General features: G+C 32.5%; 1 long non-coding RNA gene across 1 annotated transcript; it reads left to right on the top strand.

Annotated features, from left to right (window-relative positions):
- The first annotated feature begins 60 nt into the window (after positions 1 to 60).
- Positions 61 to 10,146, top strand: LOC110055672 (uncharacterized). The gene is made up of 8 exons (XR_016206540.1): positions 61 to 585; positions 1,009 to 1,082; positions 1,169 to 1,235; positions 1,486 to 1,555; positions 1,813 to 1,875; positions 2,107 to 2,163; positions 2,606 to 2,678; positions 10,003 to 10,146. It is a non-coding gene; the product is annotated as an uncharacterized LOC110055672 (long non-coding RNA).
- The last annotated feature ends 928 nt before the right edge of the window (positions 10,147 to 11,074 follow it).

The following is an 11,074-nucleotide window of genomic DNA, read 5'->3' on the forward strand; positions in this document are numbered from 1 at the left end:
CCTGGGTACAAGCCAGCTATTCTTCTGGAAGGGAGGAATAGAGAGATAATAGCTAGATTGCTTGTAATTTGAAAAGCCTACTAAGTCTTCTTTCTTATTTTTAGACAAGTCCAGCTGAAAGAAGACTTAAATTAAAACTAAAACGAACCTTTCTAGGTCCAAGGTTGAACCAACGAGTATTTTGGGGTACTATGGAAAAAATGGTAAATCAATTTTTCAAATAAATTAATTCGGCAAAATTAACGGTCTCGGATGTACCAGTGTTAAATTATTCAAAGTTAAGATTATCATAAATTAATTATTCATTCATCTTTTCATCTCACCTCAGTTCAGTGTGACATGTGGTCACGGACCTACTCGGCTTCACGTCTTCAAGCAGAAATCCAATTTCTTTCGCCCGTTCCTGCCTGAAAATGACTTCGAAATGGCTAGAAAGTTAATTCCAAGACACAAGAACACTCTGCTTCAGTTGAAGAAACAGTACATGGCGAAATTTAAGACATTTAGCAGACCAGAGCATGTCTTCACTTGGGGTAAGAAGAAGAAGAAGAACCGTTCCTCAACAGCTCACATCCTTTCTCGAAGGTACAAAAATGTTGTTGAAACAAATTTTGAAATGACTTTTGTAGACGAAATTTACTATTCTTTCTGCCTTATTGAACAGTGTTTACCGTATATACTTTTCACGCCACGCTCGACGCGTTTCCTAAGATTTCAAACGTTTTAAATTTAATTCAACTTGCCAAATTGGTTAGAAAGAAATTCGAATACTTTTGCTATATGCTTTGTCGTGTTCTTGCGCTTCAAACGAATGTCTTGGGTTATTGTATTGCTCACCGTTGGCAACTGACTTGTAGCAAGGTTTATTATGTGTTTGCTTTCAACCAGTTTAGCCTCGTTACAGAACAAAAATTTAGTTAACTTTATAAATTTGAGTTGGGAACATTTTAAAACGTATAGCAACATCTTTGTCATCAAACCGTTTCTTTTTTCTGTTTTTTTTTCCAGCTTTCTGATGCCTTGTGCTCGACCACTGCGCGGCTAAAGAAGTCCACGAGACCGCTGAAAGCCTTCTGTGTGACGTAAGGCTCCTTAGTCTTGTTCATAATTTGTTCTTGTTTAAAAACTTGGTGATAATGCAATCGTTTTTCTTTTTCGTAATCTACAGCATTGTAGAGATGGACGATAAGCTGGCCTGGGATAGCATGTGGACAGGCAACGAAAGCGATCTAAACGTGAGTGCTTCTGACTTCGAAGTTTGTTGTCCTAGCCGGCTATATCAGTCAAGCTTTCACAAGTTCAAAACTCTTAAGAACTTGCCGTTAATTTTCAAAATTGAAAAAAAAAACTATCCAGTTTTGAGCTCGATGTTGAAGTTTTAGCTTGAAAAGAATATTTGCATATAACGAGATAAACTCCGTTCAAGAGCACTGGCTTGTGCTGAATATTTCGATTGAATTTATCAGTGATGTTTTTATATTACAGGATAGCTGAAATGCGGAGCAAGGCTCACAGAGGCAAACACACAGAGGAAACCAAACAAACCCAGCAAAATGTGAGTTAAGCTGACTCCACGTTGTTTAGTTTAATTAGGTGTGAACTATTAAATTTTTGAAAGGTTACAATTGCCAAAAAAATACTGTACAAGAAAAAAGAGAGAGTGAAAAAATCTTACAACGCCAGCCAAGCAGCTGAACAAATCCATGAGCTTGCTGACAGCCCTCTGTGTGGAGTAAGGTTCCTCAAATTGTTCATGCTGATAAATTGTTCTTGTTGAAAAACTTGGTGATGAATCATTTTTCTAATCTACAGGATTGAAAGGATGGACGACCTGGGATAGCATGTGGACAAGAGAAAAAAAAAAACAATCTAAATGTAAGTGCTGCCGACTTGAAATTTTGTTGTCCCAGTTATATCAAATGTTTGCAATTATAAAACTCTAAAAAATCAAGGTACCGATTTTAATAATCGGAAAAAGAACTGTCCAGTTGAAGGCTTGATATTGAAGTTTTAAGCTTGCTGTACGACAAAGCTAGCACAACAGCAGTACTTTTTTGGTGGTACTAATATTCATTAATGGAATAATACTTGTATTTTATGTTACAGGATAGCTGGAATGAGGAGCAAGATTCACAGAAGGAAACCAAAAGAACCCAGAAAAATGTAAGTTAAGCTGACTTCATCAATCAATCAACTAATCAATCAATCAATCAATCGCTTTATTAACGTGGTCAGTACGCTCAGATGGTGGAAGCTAGTTTCCAGGTACGCCACGAAATAATAAAAATAAGAATGTTGTGCAGTTTTAATTAGGCATGAATTGTTCAATTTTTGAAGAGGGGCAATTACCAAAACAATCTTGCAACAAAGAGAAACAGAAACAAATCTTGCAACGCGAGACAACTAAAAAAAGCATCGAAAAAAACTCTTGGACAATCTGAAAACGCAAAAATTCTCACTGAGAGCGTTTTTCACCCCCTACCTTCAAAATATTTTGATTATCTCTAGTCTAACAAGTTTAATGAAGCTCTTTAAAACGTCAGCTTTCGTTTTTCATTGTAATGTGAAGCAACGTATATTGATCAAAGTATTTTTCAATTTGTAGGATTGCAAGGATGGACCGGAACAAAAACTTGGAATGGAAAACACATGGAGCAAGCAAAGGAACTCTGCAAAATGTAAGTAACTCATTTTTTGGATTTTGTTATATTAAGGGTGTCAATCTGCTGCAACGAGGCGACTCCAAATAAGCGTTCAACGGTCCTGTACACGCATCAAATATTTTGGTACATTTTGTCACCGTCTTCTGCAAAACCACTAATTAACATGATCAAATGCTATATTTATTACAGAAGTCAAACACAATAGTCTAGATATGTCAAAAAGAAAAGAAAAATGACAATTCTTATTTCTAAAGGAATCTGCAGTTTTGTATCTCCAACGGACCTTTGCATTTTGGACTGCAAATGTTGGCGAAAAAATGCGAACAGAAAAAAAACAGTTGAAACAGGAAAAATAGGTCGTTTGAATAAAGCAACAATCGATTGTGTGATCAATCATGAATAGGTTTTTTTCAATTTTTGTTCCTATAGTGTAGTCAATGAAATTCGTGACCGAGAATTGAAGTTAAAAGAATGTCAACGTTTTTAACTTTAAACGCAACTCGTGCGACGCAAAAGGGAACTTTTTAATCTTAAAATGGCAATTGTTCAACCTGGAACGAGATTCTATAAACTGACAATGAAACCATTTAAATTCCAACTCGAACGTTTTCAACTTGAAAGGAAATTTGCTGCTAAAAATTCGACGTTTTGAACTCGAAAATGGAATGAACGAGTTTATAAGCAAAAATGGAACTTGGTCCATTCATAATACAACTCCTTTCAAATCACAAGAAAACGTTTTCAACTTTTTAAACGCGTAGTACTTTTTCAACCCATAAGGAACTATTGATATTAAAAGTGGAAATTTTGTATATGAAAGACAGAACCTTTTTAAAATGACAATGAACTTTTTCAATATAAATAAAACTTCTTCAAGTCGAAATGATGTCGTGCAAACTAAAGTGGAACTTTTTCCTTTCAAATAGACGTTATAAAACTGGATGTTTACATGGTGGACTAAACCTGGACTTACTACAATTAACTTAAAATGGTTTTTAAACCAAAATTGAAACTTTTACATCACATGCAGTAGTTTCATGTGATGTAAAAGACATGGAACTGCTATTTCAATTGAAACTGAACTCCTTCAACTCTGAAGGGTATTTTTTTAACTAACTGTTTAACTAGTTCGAGTAGGCAACCTTTTCAATGAAGAATGAAATATTGCAAAATGGACAGTAACTTTTCAAATCAGCATGGAACGCCTTGAATTAAAATGAAACTTGTTCAACTCCAGATGAGACTTTTCCAAGGAAAAAATACTTTTTTCTTCTCCGGCTAGATCCTTCTGCAGTAAGCATGAAACTTTTTCAACTGAAAATGAAACTTTTGCAGCGAAACAGAATTTTTTCAACTCAAAAGTGATCCTTTTAGTTCGCATGGGCCTTTTTCCCTGAACATGGAACTTTGCCAAGCAAACATCCTTTCTTCATGTCAGAAGAGATTCTTTTCAAGTAAACATGAAATTTTTTGAACTGAAAATGTAACTTTTCTAAGCATTTTAAGTAAGCATGGAACTATTTCGACTGAAAATGCAACTTTTCCTAGAGAAAAAAACTTTTTTCATCTCCGAAGAGATACTTTTCAAATAAGCGTGGAACCCTTTAATCCGAAAATGAAACGATTCTATTTAAACAAAGCACTTTTTCATCTCGTAAGAGAAACTTTTAAGCACGCATGAAAACTTTCAACTGGAAATGAAACGTTTCCAAGAAAAAAATACTTTTTTATCTTTTAAGAGATCCGTTTACGTAAGCACGGAACTCTTTAATCTGAATTAGAAACATTTCCAAACTAAACTACTTTTTATCTCAGAAGACATCCTTTTAAGTAACCTTGGAACTTTTTCAACTGAAAATGCAATTTTTCTGAGCAAAAATACTATTGTGGTATCAGAACGAAAAGGTTAAAAACATTAACATATTTTAAACATTAAACTATTTTAACTGAAATAGAAACTTTCCAGGCCAAATCCTTTTTTTCATCTCAGACTAGATCCTTTTATGTACAGATGGAACTTTTTGAACTAAAAATTACTCTTTTCCAAGCAAAAATACTTTCTTCATCTCAGAAGAGATTCTTTTAAGTAAGCACGGAACTTTTTTCAACTGTTTCGAAAACGTTTCCGAGCAAAAAATCCTTTTTTCATCACAGAAGAGATTCTCTTTAAGTAAGGAAGGATTTTTTCAACTGAAAATGGAACTTTTTCAACTCAAACAAGATCCTCTTAAACTAAACACGGAGTGTTTCAATGCAAATTGAATGTTTTCCAAAGAAAATTTTTTTCAACTCAAAAGAGATCCTATTTAGTATACATGGAACTTTTTAGACTGAAACGGAACTTTTTTCAACTGTTTCCAAAACGTTTCCAAACAAAAAATCCTTCTTTCATTACAGAAGAGATCCTTTTTAGCTAAGGAAGGAACCTATTCAACTGAAAATGGAACTTCTTCAACTCCAAGGAGATCATCTTAAACTAAACATGGAGTGTTTCAACTCAAATTGAATGTTTTCCCAAGAAAAATAATTTTTTCAACTCAAAAGAGATCCTATTCAGTAAAAATGGAACTTTTTAGACTAAGACGAAACTTTTTTCAACTGTTTCCAAAACGTTTCCAAGCAAAAAATCCTTTTTTTCATCGCAGAAGAGATTCTTTTTAGCTAAGGAAGGAACCTATTCAACTGAAAATGGAACTTTTTCAACTCGAAGGAGATCATCTTAAACTAAACATGGAGTGTTTCAACTCAAATTGAATGTTTTCCAAAGAAAAATAGTTTTTTCAACTCAAAAGAGATCCTATTTAGTAAACATGGAACTTTTTAGACTGAAACGGAACTTTTTTCAACTGTTTCCAAAACGTTTCCAAGCAAAAAATCCTTTTTTCATCACAGAAGAGATCCTTTTTAGCTAAGGAAGGAACCTATTCAACTGAAAATGGAACTTTTTCAACTCGAAGGAGATCATCTTAAACTAAACATGGAGTGTTTCAACTCAAATTGAATGTTTTCCAAAGAAAAATAATTTTTTCAACTCAAAAGAGATCCTATTCAGTAAAAATGGAACTTTTTAGACTAAGACGAAACTTTTTTCAACTGTTTCCAAAACGTTTCCAAGCAAAAAATCCTTTTTTCATTACAGAAGAAATTCTTTTTAAGTAAGGAAGGAACTTTTTCAACTGAAAATGAAACTTTCAACTCAAATAAGATCCTCTTAAACTAAACATGGAGTGTTTCAACTCAAATTGAATGTTTTCCAAAGAAAAATAATTTTTTCAACTCAAAAAAGATCCTATTCAGTAAACAAGGAACTTTTTAGACTAAATCTGAGAGTTTTCCAATCAAAATTTTTTTTAATCTCAGAGGGGATCCTTTTGATGTGACAGTGAATCGTTTTCAACTGAGAACGAAATTTTTACTAGCAAAAATATTTTTCTGACATCAAAACGCAAGCCATCCTCTCGTATAAACATGGACCTATTTCAACTGAAACTGAAACTTTTCCAAGCCAAAATCTGTTCTCTCAAGAGATCTTTCTAACGTAAAGCGTGGAACTCCTTAATCTGAAAATTAAACACTTCCAAGCCAACATATATTGTTTATCTAAAAGGACATGCTTTTCAAGTAAACTTGGAACTTTTTTCAACTGAAGATGCAACTTTTCCAAGGAAAAAATACTTTTTCATCTCAGAAGAGATCTTTTCTAAATAAGTATGGAACTCTTTACTCTGAAAATGATTTTTTCCGAGCAAAAATATATCAAAAGAGATGCCTTTCAATTAAAACTTGGAACTTTTTCAACTGGACACTGTTGCAAGGAAAAATACTTTGTCATCTCGAAAGAGATCCTTTTTACGTAAACCTAGAGCTTTTCTAACTCAAAATGACACTTTTCTAAAGAAAAAATAGTTTTTGATCTCAGAAGAGATCTTTTTAAAGTAAGTATGGAACTCTTTTAATCTGAAAATGAAACTTCTTCAAGCAAAAATACTTTTTGGTCTCAAAAGATATCCTTTGAAGTACACATGGATCTCTTTATTTTCAACAAATAATTAAACATTTCCAAGAGAAAAATACCTTTTTTAATCTCGGAAGAGATCCTTTTCAACTAAACGCGATGGAACTTTTTGTAAATGAAAATGCAACTTTTCAAAAACAAAAATATATTTTTTTCATCTCATAAGAGATTTTTTTACGTAAGCATTGAACTTTTTTCCAGTTACTGATAAAACTGTGCAAGCAAAAATACTCTTTCATCTCAGAAGAAATCCTCTTTCTGTAAGTATGATACTTTTTTTACAGAAAAGAGAGTTTTTAAGCTAGTATGGAACTTTCTTTGATTGAAGATTAAAATTCTCCTTGCAAAAACATTTTTTAATCTCGGAAGAGACCTTGTTAAGTTAGCAGAGAACGTTTTAGATAAAACCTTTCAATCAAAAACTTTCACCCTATGGCGATCCTTTTTAACTGAACGTGGAACTTGTCTACTGAAAATGAAACTTTTCCAAAAAGACTTTTTCAACTCAAAATATCCTTTTTAATTCAACATGGAACTTTTCTGCTCAAAATAAAGCTTTTCCAGAAAGAAGACGTTTTCAACTTAAAATATCCTTTTTGACTCAACATGGAACTTTTCAACTCGAAATGCAACTTTTTCAGAAAGAAGACTTTCTCAACTAAAAAGAGATCCTTTATAACTTAACATGAAACACTTGCATCTCAAAATTAAACTTTTCCAAATAGGAGAATTTTTCAACTCGAAAGATATCCTTTAAACTAAACATGGAACTTTTAAAGTTAAAATGAAACTTTTCCAAAAGATGACTTTTCACCTGAAAATGAAACTTTTCCCAAAAGACGACTTTTTCAACTCAAAATAGATCTTTTTTAAAATAGATCCTTTTTAAGTGAACATGAAACTTTTGAACTCGAAAGGGAACTTTTTCAAAGAGAAGACTTTTTCATTTTAAGAGATCTTTTTTAACTCAGCGTGGAACTTTTCAACTCGAAATGATACTTTTCCAAAAAGAAGAGGATTTCAACTCGAAAGAGATCCTTTATAACTTAACATGAAACACTTTCAACTCAAAGTTAAACTTTTCCGAAAACAATACTTTTTCAACTTAAAAGAGATCCTTTTTAATTGAACATGGAACTTTTAAATTCCAAATGAAACTTTTGCAACGAAAATACCTTTTTTTAACTAAAAAACCTTTAAATGAACCTAGATAAAGAACGTTTTGAACTCGAAATGAATCTAAGGCTGAAACCGTTATGTTCTTTCCATTTTCAGTGTTTTAGTGCAAATTTGTTTACTCTGCAAGCCTACGCACAGATTTTGCAATACATTTGTGGTATCATTTGAGGATTACTGCTTATAATCCTAATTCATTCGGATACATTAGACGTCTGTAGATTGTACTCTATTTTACTTGACAACACGTAGTTTTTGAAACGTTCAGTTTAACAATCGATAAAATAGTTGGGAAATCATTTTATGTCGAGGAAAACTGAAAACCAAAGATTTTTATTTTTATATCATTTTGATCGAATTTTTTATGTGTTGAGTGTACACTTATACAGAAACTGAACTGGTTTTTTTCGGCAGATTGTGTCAAAACATACTTGATAGTACAGATTTTGGCTTGGTTGAATTATAAAAGTGGGAAATTTTTGATCCCATTGATCATGTATTAAGCACCTGTTTTGTACGCGAAGAGATCAAACAGTTTTATTCACTCGAGTTCCTGCAATTAGATTGTCCGTATTAGTGTTGTGAACAATGTTTCAGATTCAAAAGCTTAGTTTAAACTATCATTGATTCCTCAGTGGTTAGCATCAACTCACTTTGAGACTCTAAAAACGGTACCACTTGGCGAGAACCTTGTCAATTTAAGGTAATTTTCATTTTTTGAGGGATAAACCCTGCATAAGAAATTCTTTCCTCTCTATTTGGCGTGGTTTTGCTATCTGTAAAAACACCAGTGTACCAAACATACTTGTAAGAATTTGCTCGATACTGGGCAAAATCTCCCAACCCTTGGAGTAAGAAATGGATGGATACTATAGAGGAGAGTTTGTATGTTGATCCCGATCAAATTACATTGTCACATTTTGACGATTTGATGACTTCATGATTTCTTAACATTATTTTATGTGCATGCAAGGCACATCAAAATTGTTGCTCCATTATAATGTGAAATATTATTCTATGTCCAATAATATTGCCTTTCAAAAGATAAATCTTATTTTGCGGCCTCAATGTTTCCGGTCAAACAATGTAAAGTTTCACTGATTATAGCACCAAAACTTGCAAGAAACCTAAAGTCGATTGACTGTTTTATTCATATCGAAGGAGAGATCGGAAATAAAAATCAAACATGCCTTGAAATAATTGTCTGTTTCTGATGAAACTGAAAATTATTATTGCCTTTCTTTGTATGAAAACATTTAAGTTCACTTTTTTCTTGGCGTTGCTCTCTTAGTTAAATCTAAATTGCAGCGGTTGTTTCGAAAGAGAAGGAAAAGTTTGGGTGACAAAATAATATTTTGGCGACGTTTTAAATATGAGAACATCGATAAATAATATAATGAAAAATACGGGACGAATTTTCTGCATAACTTTTGTGTGTCTAAAAGCGGTTATGAAAGTTGTTGATTTATATTTTCTTGCCAAGACTGTGGCCTTGCAGTGTAACGTGCACTCTTTGTCGTTTACGGCTTCTTTTTCATCATCGATTTCTTTACGTTTTTTCCTAGCAACTTCCTACAAGAGGCTCGAGTTCTGCTGAACCAATTTTTTTCTTTTTGATTTTAAAGAAGCAAAATTATGTGAAATTTTAGGAGCCCAGAGATGTCTTTTTCTTTCTGGTAAAAGAATTTTTTTCTTTTGCTAGAAAAAGAAAATGCTTCTCTGGGCTTCTAAAATTTTACAGAATTTTGTTGTTTTAAAAAGAAAAAAGAAAAAAGAACTGGTCTGGTGGGGCCTCGAGCCCCTTTCTGTGGAAGTTGTTAAGAAACAACTTAAAGAAATCGACGGCGAGGGAGAGGCCGTCGACGCCAGAGGGCGCGCGTTACACCGCGAGGCCACAGTGACGTTGGATACATTTTGGCCAATTTTTAATATAAATAGGTTCGGAGCTATTGTTTAAGGAAAATATGTGTAGAATACTCATTAGTATTCAAAATTCAATCTCTATTTATACACAAGGGACCAGAGAAAGCGTGCAAAGAAAATTACCATATAACTTTTATTTCTTGATCTCGAAATATATTTTTACACTGTGCATTTTTACTTGTTTTAATACCGTTCTGTAGCTGATACGTTTTTGCTTTATTGCAGGACAGCAAGAACAGAGACACAAGAGGAACATTATTTACTGCCTTGAATGAAATAAAAGTTTTGAAACAAATCGCTTGTTCTGCGGCTCACTCTCACACGCGTGAGGAGACAAGCTGCTACGACACATTGCTCCGTATAACATGATGTTCGCTCTAAATTATCGTCTTGTACATTGATTTGGTCTTGCTTACGTTATGCTGGACGGAGTTAACTTGTAGCAGCTTGTCTTTACGCGTAGTGTGGGTAGAATCGCTGTTGACTTTTGGTCTCGTTAATTTTTTTTTCAAATACTAGTTTTACACTTGCAAACTTTTTCTCATACACTTTGACACTTAGAAAATTTTTTTCTCATACACTTTGACACTTAGAAAAATTTTTCTCATACACTTACACTTACAAATTTTTTTCTCATACACTTTTACACTTAGAAAATATTTTCTCATACACTTACAAATTTTTTTCTCATACACTTTTACACTTAGAAAATTTTTTCTCATACACTTACACTTACAAATTTTTTTCTCATACACTTACACTTAGAAATTTTTTCCTCATACACTTTTACACTTACAAATTTTTTTTCAAATAGTAGATAGAAAATTTTTTCTCATACACTTTTACACTTACAAATTTTTTCAAATAGTAGATAGAAATTTTTTTCTCATACACTTTCACACTTAGAAAATTTTTTTCAAATAGTAGATAGAAAATTTTTTTCTCATACACTTTTACACTTAGAAAATTTTTTCTCATACACTTACACTTACAAATTTTTTTCTCATACACTTACACTTACAAATTTTTTCCTCATACACTTTTACACTTACAAATTTTTTTTCAAATAGTAGATAGAAAATTTTTTCTCATACACTTTTACACTTACAAATTTTTTTTCAAATAGTAGATAGAAATTTTTTTCTCATACACTTTTACACTTACAAATTTTTTTCTCATACACTTTTACATTTAGAAAATTTTTTCTCATACACTTACACTTACAAATTTTTTTCTCATACACTTTTACACTTAGAAAATATTTTCTCATACACTTACAAATTTTTTTCTCATACAC

Source organism: Orbicella faveolata, unplaced genomic scaffold (assembly GCF_042242905.1).
Source record: "Orbicella faveolata isolate gen_17 unplaced genomic scaffold, um_ofav_v1 contig_14, whole genome shotgun sequence".
NCBI classification, from domain to species: Eukaryota; Metazoa; Cnidaria; class Anthozoa; order Scleractinia; family Merulinidae; genus Orbicella; species Orbicella faveolata.